This window comes from Belonocnema kinseyi, chromosome 2 (genome assembly GCF_010883055.1).
Source record: "Belonocnema kinseyi isolate 2016_QV_RU_SX_M_011 chromosome 2, B_treatae_v1, whole genome shotgun sequence".
In the NCBI taxonomy this organism is placed as follows: domain Eukaryota; kingdom Metazoa; phylum Arthropoda; class Insecta; order Hymenoptera; family Cynipidae; genus Belonocnema; species Belonocnema kinseyi.
The window spans coordinates 152,385,465-152,401,997 of NC_046658.1; positions in this window are offsets into that span (position 1 = coordinate 152,385,465).

Below are 16,533 nucleotides of genomic sequence, written 5' to 3' on the forward strand. Positions count from 1 at the left end.
AAATAAAATTTGATCGATCTTATGGGGCTTACAAAAAATAAAAGGAAAGGGGCCTTCAAAAACATAATTCGTTGACCTTAATAGCTTTTCATTTCATTTTGAACCGACAACGGGTTACAAAGAATATTATAGTTTAGTTTATCTTTTTCCTATTGAATTAATGGTACACATGCTGTAGAGAATCTTCACTTGAAACATCTGTATGAAACCAATCTTGAAAGATCGGGCATTGAATACCTACACGACATTCCTTCATTTCAGTTGCGGTCATTTTGTCATATGCACCGCTTATCATATTTAATTTTATTCTCGGATGACCCGCACTTGTCGCATATATTCCTCGAAGAATGCCAGTGTACTCAAGTATTGCAAAAACGTCACCACTGGATGTTGATAATACAATATATTCTCGGGTTGGCACGGGCATATAGGTACGTCCTAGTAGCAATCGAATTGGTTTATTGGCAGGAATAACATATCTTCGAAATTCGAATTGTCGATTCTGATTTGCCCGAGGAACAAGACGAAAATATCCAAGTTTTGCAAGTGGATATCCAAGTACTTCAAGAGAAGGAGGTCTGCCCGGAGGAGAAATCGACCTAGCATTGAAAGGGTGCTCCTGAAAATCAGTTCGGTCAGGTGAATATTCTCTAGCAGACGAAGAAGAACCGGGATTGCGTTCGGCATTGAAATTCTCTTCAGAATGCAGTGAATCGTAATTTCCAAAAGCTTTAATAAAACTGTTTGGAAATATTGGATGATTCTTGCCTACTGGACAATCCCTAATTTCATTTGGGGTCAGCCTAATAACTTCACCGCTTCTCATATTTATTTTAATTCGCAAATTGCTGATACCTGCCCTGTAAATTCCATGAAGAGTCCCACTATAATCCATTAATGCAAAGACCTCACCATCGCATGTTGATAATACCATATATTCTTGGTTTGGCTCAAACGAGTAGGTCAAGTTTCCTATTCGAATTCGAATTTTTGCTTCGGTAGGAAAAACGTATCTTCGAAATTCAAATCGCTGATTCTGATTTGTGCAAGGAATAAGCCGAAGATAACCAAGTTGTCCTATTGCACAACCAAGTACTTCATCAGAAGGAAGCCTGGCTTGAAAAATCCTGTTCCTGGAACGAAGAAGAGGCTTTTGTGGTTCGCTATGAGCATTCCATATGGACTGTAAAGAGTTATTTTTTGCAAAAAATTTAATGAAGTTAGATGAAAATATGGGGTACTTCTTGCCTACTGGACAATCCCTAATTTCATCTGGCGTCAAATCATCAACTTCGCCGCTTATCATGTTTATTTTTACTCTCCGATGATTTCCATCCGCCCTATATATTGCACGAAGAACTCCACTATATTCCAATTTTGCAAAAACATCACCATTGGATAGTGAGAATACAATATGCTCTTGGGTTGGCACCGTCCCATATCTATTCCGTTCTTCTCGCAGTCTAATTGGTTTACCGACAGGAAAATAATATCTTCGGAATTCGAATTGACGGAGCTTATTTGTTCGAGGAAGGAGTCGAATATATCCAAGATCTTCAAGTGAATATCCAAGTATAGTTACAGAAGGTGGCGTACTAGTAGGAGACCTGGACCTCTCACGAACAGAAGCCTCCTCTGGGGAAGGTCGGTCAGTAGACTGTTGTTGGCCAGCAGAATAAGAAGGACCAGGATTACTTTTGCTATGAGGATTCAATGTGGACTGTGAACTACATGCTGCAAGAAGAAATAGAAGATTTTCTTTATCAGCACATTTTTTAATGTGATAATTTCCTCTTACATTTTTCGAGTCAAATAAATATTTTTTTTAAACGAACCCTGTCGAATTCTTTCACGTTAAAAAAAATATTAGACACATAATTAATGCACCTTAGTCACTTCTAGTTAATTTCAGGCCCATTTTTTGTTAAAAATTATGATGATGTCAAGAAACTGCATTTAAAAATAAAATCCCATTGGCAAATAACCTTTAAAACAAATTTCAAATTTGTCTCTTTTGTTTATAATTATTTTCTCAATTTATAAAAGATTGTGCACGGGTGGGCATCTAAAATTAGAATAAGACAAAGTAATAGGTAATTTTTGGGATCCAATATCAAACTATAATGGATAGAGATTTCTTAGCTTATGCTTAGGAAAGGGCATGTTAATGACAGATACTTGGTTAAAGTATAAACCGATGCACATGTATACGTGGTCTAAAGGAAATAGCCATAGTATAATTGATTTTGTTGTTGTGGATGAAAGACTAAGAGAGGTAGTCAAAGATACGAGGCTCATGAAATTATAAATGTAATATTGATCATTACCTTCTGATCTTCAAAATTAACTTAGGTCAAGGGTGAAGAAAAAACTAAACAAGAAAGCGACACAAACGTGAATAAAAATTAAGAACTTACATAAACCAGAAGGGCTAATAGATTTTCAGATGAAGATAAGAAACAAAGTTATAGAGGGCGCAGGGACTATGTTCCCAGATATCATTGTTGGATATGCGATCGAAATGTGTGGTACTGCGGTTCTAGGGAGAATGGTGAATCATATTGGAATTAAGAGATTAAGGCTGTCCAAAAAGCAAAGAAAAAAGTCTACGGGAGAACATAGAACATCGCGGATGTAAGCGATGAGGAAAGAAATAGACATAAATATGAGTACAGGTACAAAAAGAGGATACTCAAACGAGATGCTGAAGATAGTAAAGATAAAATTAGAGAAGAAGAGAATATCATAACACGAGATGTTTAAGTCTTGAGAATTATATTAAACAGAATTTTTTCTAGAAAAAGTTATATTACCAATTTAGGGCTTCACTATTTTTCAGGGTCAAAATTACAACAGTTTTCGTTTGTAAATGTTGTGCCATTCAACTTCAACCTCTACTAACTATGGAGCCTACCGGTAGGGCCAAAAGTTGACACCAGCTAATGATTAACATTGTATGACCAATAGAACTTGTAATTTTATTTTTAGTGATTTGATCCTTAAAAATTATAACCTGTTAGTCTCAAGAACTATAGGCGTATAACAGTTTCCGCAAAGACATTAAATTTGTAATTTTATAAAAGTATCTAGTAAACTTTTGGTGATAGAAAAAAATGGACAACATTTTTATATTTTCTATCCAGAGAACGTAATTATTGCAGTTAAACAAAATTATTATTTCATTGAGCCTTTTGTCTGTGAATTTGAGTTCGGCTTGAAAACGAAAAATCTTGAACTAAGATCAAAAATAAATACTCGCTCATGGCCAGGGGGGAGACTTACAAAAAACTCTTGGCTATATCTGGGCAATGTTTTCGATGATGACTTGGCTAAGACGAATTATTTTTACTTAGATAAGAAGGTTCTTGGAAACGTAATTTTTTGGAAATTTACATGTTATATTTTATAACTGCGACAGTACCCGACAAATTTTGTTAGAAAAATGTTAAGCAAGTAATACAAAATGAGTATTATTTTAAAAAACTGTTTGAACTAGTTGAGTAAAAATTTAGTATTATTTTTTGTTAAAAAGTTATTTATTTTGTTGACAAATTAAACTATTTTTTTAAGATTCATCTTCGTGGCTTGTAAATTCAATTACTTTTTAAGAAAATAATCTATTTTATATAATATTTCTCTATTATTGCTTATTATAAGAAGCAATAAGATTTTTAACCAATTTTTTGATAATTATCGAAAATGAGTTTTTGACGTTAAAGTCAATTGGAAAATTCATGCATTTGAAAAAAACGCTTGGCCATGAAATTTGTTTATTAATAAAATATTTTGTAAAATTTGTAAATCTTCAAATTTAAATTAATGGGCTCAATTTTTATGTAGAAAAATTCATTAAAAAAGAATAACTTTTGTTTAAAGATGATAAAATTTTCAACTTAAACAAATAGTTTAGTAGGCGCATGAGGCTTCCGAAAAAGGCTTTCGCAGCCTATTGAAAGGTTAATTAGGTTCTAATAAAGTGTAAAAACATATTTTTAACACAAAATTTTACAATAAGTGAATTGGTCAAACCAAATTTTAATCATTTTTCAAATTATTTTTTAATATTAATTTCCTAAAAAAAATTATTAAGGTCTTTTGAACCGGCGCATCTATACCAGTACTTAAAGTCTTTCTAAACGAGGATATCCACTTCAAAATTATGAACGCAGGAGATTAATTTCCGTTCAAAAAGTGATGATTAAAAGAGATATCTCCAAGCGAATATGCAATAGTTTAATTTTGAGCAAAAACATTAATATTCAAACAATAATTAATTTAAAAAAAATAGTCATATATTTAGTTTAACAGATTAGTTTTCTATAAAAGAAGATGAATTTTGAAATGAAAAAAACACGTTTCAACTAAAAATTCTATGGTTATATTTTATTTCAAGATAATTTATTTTAAAATAGAGCAAACAAAATAAGTTTTTATCTAGAAATTGAATTATCAACGAAGAAAAAATTGAATTTTCAGTACAATAGTTCATTTTTTAACAAAACAAATCAATCGTCCACTAAAATTGAGAAGATTCGACCAAACAATTCATTTTAAACGGAATGGTGCTTTTTTACATCGTAAATTGGAATTAAGAACTCTGGAGAATAATTTTTTACTGCGAAAGACGATTTTTGACGAAAATACGTAAGATATCTACTAACAAAGGTAAACCTTTGAAGAAAAATTGAATCGTTAAATGTTCCGTTCAAAAATTAATTTATAAAAAAATTTGTTTAACAAAATTGTAAAATTTTCATCTGAAAAAATAAGTTTTCTAGAGAAAAAGACGAATTCCCCAATAAATAAATAAACCAAATTTCGTAATATTTTTTGTAAATATTAATTATATTATTATATTATACTCACTACCAAAATGCAGGAAGCACGTTAATGCGACGAGAACAAGAGTTTTCTTCATTTTCTCTAATTGTCACAGTGAATATGTAATAAGAGAGCGCGCTAATTTTTGAAGAATTTCTGGTTCAGAGGCTCTCCTTAAACGACGGCTATTTATACTAGTTTAATTGGAAGGAGGGAGATCGTTGATCGTCGACCTCGATATTTTCCGCATCTTTCTAGATTTAATGCGCATGGCACCTTCAGTATAATTAAAGATTACAGTATGTGTAAACAGAAAAATAAAAATCCTACGCTTCTTATTTTTTCGATCGTATGTATCAACATTCAAACAATAATGAAAAAATTAATGGTGCCGTTAAAAAAGCTGGCCTGATTTCTTCGGTTTCTTATTTCATCGAATAACATGATAAAACCCCAAAAAAATTTTAAATGATAAAATGGCAGCACCTTTCAAAATTTGATCATTTGTTTCTCCTATTTTTGCACCACTTTTTAGTATTTCTAAAAATAAAATGTTCTTTTGTTTCTTGTACTTTTTTAGTGGGATAAATTGTTTGTTTAGAAAAATCTGAAGCTTTTGCATTATCTACATCGAGGCCAGAACTCTTAAAAGCGAAACGTAACCTTCTATTTAAATTAAACTTCCGGTTCTTACGTTTTTTTTTAAATTTATATTTCTAGGAGAAAATGACCCAGACTTCTCACTCTTTAATAAATAAACGTCCAGGCCAACCATTGTTTAAATTTGTCTCAAAACTGTTCAAAAACCTATGAGTACCCACAATAATGTTCTGCATGCTTTGCATTTCATTTCTGTATCAATTTTTGACTCAACTTTTAAATAAGGAAATATCTGGATTAATTTAATTAGTAATTTTCTAATAATGTGTATTGGTTTAGTTGTTTAAATTTAACGAATTTTGACTTGTAAATCAAAAAAGCATGAACCCTCACTCATTTTGATACACATTTCCACATTGACACATTTATCATAATATGGAAAATGTACAGTGTTTAAATACCTGTTTTTCTGATTACAAGAAAGTTTAAAATCTGATTTTACATCAAATAAGTTACTATTCCTGCCTTGTGCCTATGTATATTGCTATCTCAACAAATTTTAGTGATGCATGAATTATCGACAATAAAATTTACGTTTTATTTTTGTATAAGGTACAATTTTCATTACGAAAATATTTCGATAATCGTAGTACAAGAAAATATTTAAAAATTTTAAAGACTGCAAATATTTAAAGTTTTCCTCACATTTAGAAAACCTCGAGGAAACTGATTTTCTCTACCGGGTGGGAATCGAGGTATTGACATCTCATTTCTTTTTAAGAACCTTCAAAAACAAATGATTTCAAATATTCAATTCACAAAAATCAAACTTTATTATAAAAGATCTTAGGGAAATTTTTCTTTTATATAACTTGATGATTGAAAGAATCTGAGAATCGAATAATACGTCTTATTTCTAATTAACAATTATTCAAACATTTTCACTCTACGCAAATTCTCTTAAAATTATTTAATAAAATGCAGGCTTTGATCTTGTTCTCCTAATTATTCAGTACTACCAATCATCCTAGCAAAATATCGAATCACTCGATTACATAGACTTAGTTGATGTCTGCCTGATAACAATTGAATTGCTTCTTGATAAAAGCCCGTGGGCGTCCCCACTGAAACACCGACAGAGGAGCTATCAGTTAAATCCAATCTATATAAGGACACACCGAAATAACACAAACTGTATAGACAGTATTTTGCATTTATAATGAAACATAACTATTTAACATTATACAACCGACCCGGTCGACTTACCAAGTGAGAATGATTTCTTATCGGCCTATTACAGAATCCCCCTTTTTAAATTCCAAGACAAATGTAGCGGAATCTCAAAATTCTCCCGTTCAGTTTATTAGTTTTGCAATTCCATCTTCGCATTATTCTCCTATTTGGTACTGATTTACAACACATGTTTTAAATTTGATTGGGTTATTTTACACTTTTCAATTAAAATCTGTTCCTTGAACTATATTATTTACCCACGATTGATTCTTTATCGCTTGCTTTTCTCTCTCCCTCTATCTACAGGATTTCGAAACAATTTGACTCGTCATCAATTTCTATGAATTCAAACGCATTCGTGTTAACATCTGATTTTATCTTATAAGGACCGAGAAATATATGCCAAAATTTATGAACTTCCTTTTTTTCTTTGCTTGATGTATGGGGCACTTTCAATAATACTAGATTATCTTATCTTAAGATAACTTTGGAAATGTTATTTTTTTTTTTTCCTTTTAACTTTTCTTTTTTATTCATTGTAGATTTTATATTTTCCAAAATTGTATTTCTCGGCACTTTTGATTCAGGTGGTGATTCTATTTGTTCGAGTATCAAATTCTCTGGGGCACCAACAAAATGGAGTTTATGTAGGGAAAATCCAGTACTTTTATTTTCCGTAATGTTCAACCAATTCTGTATTCGTTCAACATAATTCGCCTAATTTTTATAGCGGATAGAACAATATGCTCTAAAATATCTTCGTCAATCTTTGACTGTTCTATCTAAAGTGTTTGATTGTGGATGCCTTACACTCGAGAAACATAATTGCACTTCCCTTTCTTTTAACGTTTTCTTCTATTTTCGTGACGTGAACTGCGTTCCATGATTTGATATAATTCTTTTTGGCCTTCCAATTTCCCCTTAAATAGTGCCCAATTAGTTAGTTTTGCCCTGACAAACTTATATATTACACGTCTAAAGTCTACTTTTCACATCTCTTTTGAATCCTTTCCAATAAAAAATTTCCCCTATCTTTTTAATGGTTTTTTGATTCCCACTATATTCAATTTGCTCGTGAATGTTATCTATTATTTTATTTTTGAGTTTTTTCGATATAATTATATGCAAACTTTTTTAATTCATAAATTTATGAAAGATTATTTTTTATCGTCAAATTTTCTGCTGTTTCGTTTTTTGATAGTTTATTGTAAAGAGATTTTATCTTAATATCTTCTTTTTGTATTTCCGCGATGTTTCTGATTATTTTAATTACTGGGTATTCAGAGTTTATTGCATTTAACGGAACTTATATGTTTTTATATATCATCATTGAGTCTTCCTAATATTGGTTCCTTTTTGCTGCTATAAATGTGTTGCCTTCAAAATCCTCCATTCTGCCATCTACTCTTCTGCTAAAAAAATCTGCCACTATATAATATTATCTTTTCCTGAGCAATGCACAGTATTTCTGTTATGGCATAATTTCTTGCAAATTGTGTTAGATATCTACTAACACATCTGCACAATAGATATTTGCGATCTCGCTGAAAGAACAATTCTGCTAGGAGATATGAATGGATGAGTGGGCATCCAAAGTCAGGATACAGAAAGAGTACTAAATAATTTTTGGGATCCACGAACAAACTATAACGGAGATAAATTAGTTCGACTAAACTTAGAAAGGAGTCTCTTCATTACAAATGCTTGGTTTACGCATTAAATGATTCACAACGGAAACCTGGTCCAAAGACCTTCCCCTAGGTCGGGGAAGGAGAAAAAAGAGAGCCAAGAAAACAAAAAAAAAACGGATCAAAATTGAGAACTTACAGAAACCGGATGTGCGAACAGTTTTCCAAAATAATATAATCGAAGTGTGCGGTACCGCGGTTGTAGGAAGAATGTCTGGTAACGCGTGGTGGAATGATGAAATTCAAGCTGCCCAAAAAGCAAAGAAAAAAGCGTACAGGAGAGCTTTGAACATCGCAGTTTTTAGCAATGAGAAAATAAATAGAAGTGTAAATGATTACAGGTACAAAGACAAGTAGTTCAATCGATCAATGAAGGAAAGTAAAGACACAATTAGAGCAGGAGCGGAGAACAAAAAACAAAATGACTTTAAAGGAAGTAAGAAACTTCTGCATACAAAAATGAGAGGAAATAAAAGTACAGAATTTGTCAACACGACAAATAGAAATAGGGAAATGCTATACGATGCAGACAGGATAGTAAACGCTCTCAGAGAATATTTTAAGTGAAAATTCAGAGATAAAGCTATAAGATACCACAACTGTCATGTAGCACACGATGCGTCAAAAAATTTAAATGAGAAGGTTTGTGTTACTGAGGTTAGGGATATAATTGAGGACTTGAATAACAGTAAGCATACGGGGGTAGACTGGATTGACGCTGAAATGCTTGAACACGGTAGCGAATAAATACCACATAGACTGTGCGAATGGATAATTTTATGTTTCGAGACGGGAGACGTCCCAGACGATTGGAACCAAGCAATTATCATACCAATATGCCAAATATTCAGCTTGAGGAAAATCACAGGAAAAAGTTTGAGAGTAGGAAAAAAAGTTTTCTCTGCACTTTTTTACTTAAAAAAAGCTTTTGACAAGGTAGATAAAACTAACTTTTGGGAAGTCCTGAAAGAGCATGGAGCAAACGAATGGCTCTTACGAGCTATAAAAACAATATATACGGGTAACAAAGCGAGTGTAGGGATAAATGGGTAATTAAGTGACTGCTTCGATATTAGTCAACGAGTTAGACAAGAATGCGCTATGTCTTCATGGTTATTTATATTATTCATGGACAAGTGTTTAAGAATGGCTCTTTTCGACGAAAGAGGTGTAAATCTCTAAACAGTAAGAGTACGTGGGTTAGCCTTTGCAGATTATAAGATTGTCATGGAAGAGTCAATTGAACACTTGCAAAGAATGTTGAATAAACTGAATGCAAGTTTGAAGAGCACGGGTCTCAAAATTAACGCAAATAATACAAAAGCTATGGCGTTCGAAGGAAAGAGTAAGAAAACTATATGCAACATTGTTATTAATGATGAGAGAATTTAACAAGTTGATAAGTTCGTATACTTTGGTAGCTTATTGACCAGGGACGAGAAGATAAATGAGAAGTTACATAGACGCATAAACGAAGGTAAGAAGGTTATTGGTAGAGCAGGTGCCCTTATCAGAAGTAAAAATAATATCAAATAAAGCTAAAATGGCGATACATAATTCTATATTTGTACCGACTGTACTATACGGTAGCGAGACTTGGACCTATCAGGAAAAATGTCAAAGAAAAATCAACGCAATTGGCATGCGATTGTTGCGCATAATATGCTGGAAATCTCTGACGGACGAAGTTAGTAACGAGATAATGATCAAAGAATGTGGTGAAGAAGAGAAGTAAATGGCAGCGGACCCAGAGGCAGGCCGCGGAAATATGGTGAGAATGTGTGAATGAGACCCTAGTTAGAAGAGACATTAGATGCCACAGAAACACGAGAGCCTGAATAAAAAAAACAGAAAAGTATGGCGGAAAATAGATAACAAAAAGATTGTCAGTTGAGTGAATGACAGCTGAAACCAAAGACCTTGGATACTAATGAACCAAATTGGAGAACTTTACATGACGACTTCCTCACAATACTTCCTTCACCACCGAGTGAGTCACACCTGCCCAGGATGGAAAATGTCTTAATGGTGTAATGATATTAATAATAATTTAAGACTTGTAATAAACTTCAGCCTCGTATCGAATTTTTGGAGAAGGCGTCAAATATCGTATTTTATCGTTGGAGATCAGGTAAATTGAATTCAGCTAAAGCTAAAAAGGTAAAAGAGAGATCAAACCTAATATAGAGTTTTACAGTTTAGTATATTGGTGTAACGAACGGGTAGAAACTTGAAAAAAAAGGAAAAGTAAGAAGAAAAACTGGATAAGTAATTTAAGTAAAGCAATCTTATTTTAGGTGTTATACCTTCTAGATTTTTATTGATCTATTACACTTAAATCTCCATTTACAGGCTTCTCTTTCCCAACTTTCGTTTACAGACATGGTCTTTTAAGTCCTATTCGGTTTGATAGCTTAGACTATGACCTTAAAAAAATGGGTGCATTGGCGGCAGCTTTAAAAAGCGAAATTATTTTATAAACTAAAAAAAGAGAATATTTTTCACTAATTCGTGAAAGTAATTCCATAAAAAAGCAGTATATTGGGTGTTCATGCATATTGATTGTATAAAAAGTGGCCAGAATTACATGAAAACTGTATGTTGTTTATATAAATAGGAGGAAATACCAAATATAGAAAAACGAACTACAACGCCACTTCTAGGACGTGACTCTATTGCTATCTAGATTTTTTACAGGGATGAACCGAACTTTCATATTCGCCCAAAGGGAACACATTCCAATCTAAAATGAAGCCAGCGCGTATAAGGTACCATTTTTTGGCGAACGGATATATATACTTGATGATGCAGTTGGTTTTGGCATCGTATCTAGCATAACTTAAGTATTGAAGATTTTTTAATGTGCCTCACTTTATGTAGACTTAACCCGGGAGAACGCGCGCGTTGGTAATTTGGACCGACGATTTTGTATATTTTGAAACACAATATAAACTCGTCCGCTATTATGCTTTTCCGGATAGATTTCTCAGTTGATGCATCTATCTGAATAATATATTTTATGCTTTCACGATGATTCATTTTGATAAAAAGAGATACTGCGGGTTTGACTCGTGTAAAAAACTACGAATTGTTTGCCAACGTTTCGTGACCATTGCAGTTCACATCTACAGGGCTGACCTAAAACTGAGGTATCAGGTCATGATGTTCTTAGGTATACTTTCTACGATGCCTGTGATTGGCACGAGCGCCCCACCGTGGGGACTGGTCGAACTTGATTGTCATCAACTCCCTTGTATACAGAGCTGTCTCCATCACAGACAAAGATAACTTACAAAAGGAATTATAAAACGTTAAACAAATCCTAATACAGAACGATTACACAAACAAACAAATTGATAAAGCAATAAGAAAACACACTCAAAAAAGCAAGTCAACACAACCTTCAAAAGAGAGACAGAGAAAAATGACCACCACCCTACCCTACATCCAAGGTGTCACAGAACAAATAGGAAGAATTCTCAACAAACACAACATCCAAGCCATATTTAAACCACCTGCGAAAATAGGACAGCTATTATATAAGCCTGGAGATAAAAAGGCACCCTTCACTGATCCAGGAGTATATAAAATCCCTTGTTCTTGTAGCAAAGTCTATATTGGAGAAAAGCGGAAGAGCGGCGAGCCAACGTATGAAGGAACATGAAAGTAAAGTCAGGCTAATTTCCAAGAAAACATAGAGAAGATCGAAATCTTAAAACACCCTAATAACATCAATAGGGATAATGGATATAATACTAATCCGATTTGGCTTTCCTTTCTCGCGGATTTTTTAAAAAAGACTTGTTGGCCAATAAAGTTCGACCAGTCCCCACGGTGGGGCGCTCTGGCCAATCACAGGCATCGTAGAAAGTATACCTAAGAACATCATGACCTGATACCTCACTTTCAGGTCAGCCCTGAAGATGTGAACTGCAATGTTCACGAAACGTCGGCAAACAATTTGTAGTTTTTTACCCGAGTGAAACCCGAAATATCTCTTTTTATCATCAATCTGAATATTTACCTGGTTGCGTAAGCATTCACCGCTGCACCTTTATTCTAAGTTTACCAATATGTCATCGGATTAGTTAACTGTCACGCGCCTACTAACGTCAGTCCTTTTTTCTAAGTTTTCAAGTTCACGTAAACTTCTCAAAAAATTGAAAATTTGATATAGTCACCCAAATCACGTAAAGAATAGCCCAAGTTATATTCCTAAACCCGTAATAATATTTAATAACCTCTAAGAACTCTACCAATTTTTTACCTGAAATATCTAAAGAGTCCTCACGTAAACGGCTCAAGAAATTAAAAATAATGCACAATCCACCATCAGAAAAACTTAAGTTAAATTTCTTAGCCGTATACTAATATTTAATAATCCCCTAAGATCTCCCTTACTACTCAAGGAAAACAGAGAAAAAATCCTCAAATTGCGCGATAAATAACGTAACTCTAGCAGGCGCGCCAACTCCTGGGTTTAATTATACATTCCATGCTCGTGTAAATAACGCTTGAATTCACGGTTATATATATGACTGTATTCTTTCTTAATTGTTCTTATGCAGTTTTGAATTATTGTTCCAGATGCGAACGCCAGAATGTTATTTTGCTCCTCTTCTATAATATCTGCTTGATCGTTTGCCTGTTTACATGCTCTAAGGTGTGCTCTTCTATATATTGGATTGCTTGATGTTACTGAATGTACGGCAGCAGCTTCATCGCGCGCAATAACAAATGACAAGAGACGGTTTGTACCCAATTTCTGAGATAAATGACGGGGCACAGTAAGCCAGTCCTCTTTAATGGTGTCAAATACGATACACAAATATTCTAGGCCAAACAGATAGAAAGGATCGTGAACTATGTTTCCTATCTGATATCCAAATATGATATGAGCCCTTTTTAAGAAATTATATTTGTGATAGCCCATACGATGATTACCAAACCTGTCGAAATTTCGGAACTGTTCAAACTGTTCAAAGTTGAAATTTTCTACAGGAGGCAGGACTCCGCTGTATTCGGGAAATAAATCCTCTATAGTCGTCGGTTGTGAACATATTAATTCTGTAAGAAGAAACAGCAATAAGCAAATGTTTTTTTATTAGATAGAGGGGAAGTGGGTCTAAAACGGCCAGTGCGGTAATTTGATCAGTCTTGATTAATACATTATTAAAAATTAGTCGTTTTTAAAAATATAAATATATTAATTAATTGAATCCACATTTTTGAGAGGTGATTTCAATCATCTAATATTTCAAGTCAAATAAATAGAACACAATAATAGTCTTAGACTTAATTGTTTTAACATTTTTCATTTAACCTAATGCATAATATTATGTAGATCCCTTTCTATTATTTCTATTGTTGTTTACGATCATTTATAGTTAACGCATTAAGCTGTTATATTAGTATTTAATAAATGTGAAATAATAAATATGTCAATTAAAAATCAATTAAACATAATACTACTCCCTGGCAGACCGAAGGAGCCGAATGGAGCCTCTACAAAGTACCCGTAAAGACCTCATTGGGTCTCTATTCGATTTCTTTTTAAGAAACAAAAAAAAACGGCAAGATCAACTTTTAAACTGTTGAAATTCGGATTCCACGTTAAATTTTATTTTGGAAACTCATGGTATAACGCCTGTTGACTGTTACTTAAAGATGATGCATTTGATGTGTAGCAGTCAACAGGCGTTACACGTCTTATATTTATTTTTTTTCCGTTGCAAAACGGATCCGAATTTCAACAATTTAAAAGTTGATCTTTCTGTTTTTTTTTAGTTTTTCAAAAATGAACCGGATGGGGACTGGATAGGGTCCTTACGGGTACTTTGTAGAGGCTATGTTCGGTTCCTTAGGTCCACCAGGGCTTCTACTTATCTAAATGGCCAGTGGGTTGTGTCTTTCAAACGGCCAATTCTTGTGCGCTACATTGTCAAGTAAATCTTTTGATTTACATTGCTTAAGGCTGTTGGAACTGGGCGCACAAAAATGGTGAAATCTATTAGACACTCAAAACTCACCAGCGGTCAATGATACTTCGGTTTTGAGGTTTTAAAAATGCACTCTGAACATTTTACCGCCATGGAAAGGGGTTCCAAGGTTGTGGGATATGCGCTTACTATCTGCTTTTTTCGAAACAAATAGAATAACAGCTAACAAATGTCACTAAATTGGTTAACCAAACCACACCAATGGAGACTAAAGCAACGGACAGCTGTTTGGCGTAAATCTCTCAGCGTTATTTGATGGTACTACCAAGTATGTGCACTGTCGGTAAATTTGCACTCCTCTTGGCGGGAATTTTAATTAACAATGAAAATGCGATTTGTGTTCTTAATTTTGAAATTCTCTATTGATATGTCTTACTTAGCTTCAGAATAGAAAAAATATATTATTTGTCTAAAATAGGCAGAACAAGCGCACTTTATCTGCACGAGGGAGGGGGGGGGAAGTGAAATAGTACTGCGACGAGCGTCACGTAAAGTGAAAACGAGGAGGAAGAACTGAATAAAAAGCGAAGAAAAAGTAAAAGAAAAGAGAAAAGAACTTGTAACATTACATCAGGCGCGTGCGTATGCGGTACAATCAAGCGCCTATTTCAGATAAAGTATCGTATGCATCACGGCAGTAAAGTTGCTTTATACTCGGATGCCGTTTTACCGTCCTCGCCTTTGGCTGTGACGTTAATTTCTGCAGCCTCATATAAAGTTCAACTTTACTGCCTAGGTACATAATAAACTATTATTGATTTATTTACATATCATGTTTGATGAATTGAAATAATTAATTATTTTACACAGAATATATCGAATTTAGTAACCATTTTTACAGGAAAAATTTGCAATCTATTTTCTACGTCCAGATTCACAAAGATTCTTTACTCTTACATATCAAGATCTTTTCAATTCTGAACTGGACGTTTTAGACTCAATTCCCGGATTGAGTTGGGACTCTGCCACGACTATCAGGAATTACTCGGCGTTGACGAAATAAGAAATTTTGAAGTTTATCATTGTAGCTCTCCAAAATTGTGTAAATTTGAGTTTTAAATCTTTCAGATTGAAAAGTGCTTTGAAAATTAAATCAAAATTTAAGAATGATGTATATATATATATATATATATAACATTTTAAATAACGGGATAAAATATATATAAGATATATTCATTAAAAATATAAATAATACAAATAAATATTGTATTCAAATTTTAATTAATGCATTATTCTTAAATTATATTTTAAATATGCATTGAAAATCCAAATATTATTTTAAGATATTCAAAATTTACAAGAGAGAAATTGTTGTGCCAGGTTTCTCTGATATCTTGCAAAATACAAAATAAAATGACTTACACTTTGCCCGATTATTCTCTGCAATATTTTTAACTTCTTAAAACTTAAAATTGATCATTTTAGATATAAGTATTCTTAATGTTTTTATTATTCTTACTATAAAATTGTATTCCATTAAAAGAATTAAAAAATTCTGAATCGTTATGATTTTAGAGCAGTGTTTTAAATTTTAGAATAATTAAAAAACAATATTTAAAAATATTTTTAACCACTTAAAAAGATTTCGACTATCTTTTCAGGAATTTATATGGCTGTGTTTGCGAACAAAAATTTAAACTCTTTCAAACGTTGTATTATTTCTGAAAAATTCTAATCCAGTTTTTTTACTTTGAAAGGTTTTGGTTTAATTTGGAAAGTAATTCTATGTAAGCTGCAATATTCTCTGAAATGAATTTTTTTAGTAAAAGCCTAATGTTCTTGGTAGAAAATGTATCCATCTGTTTGAAAATTCAACTTAAATTTATAAACATGATATTATATGATCTCATATTCACCAATAGAATTAATGAAAATGGTACATGCGAGTAACAAAATACCAACAGCGATCTGCATCTTTTAGTATAACTAGTTAATGACAATATGTGGCAGAATATCAGAAAAAATCACTCGTTTAGAGAGAAATGGAATTTTCTAGAAGTTTTTTCCATACGTATACTAGTGGACTCTTCATATTCCACGTAGCTAATTTTGATTCGCTGATCCCTCCGTTTTCACGTCTTGCCCCCCAGAAAAAAATTGTACACGTGTTTGGATAGCGCCTCGTCACTATCTCACTTGACCTTCTACATTTGAGCCCTTAAAAGTAAAGATCTTTATTTAAGACCAAAGTT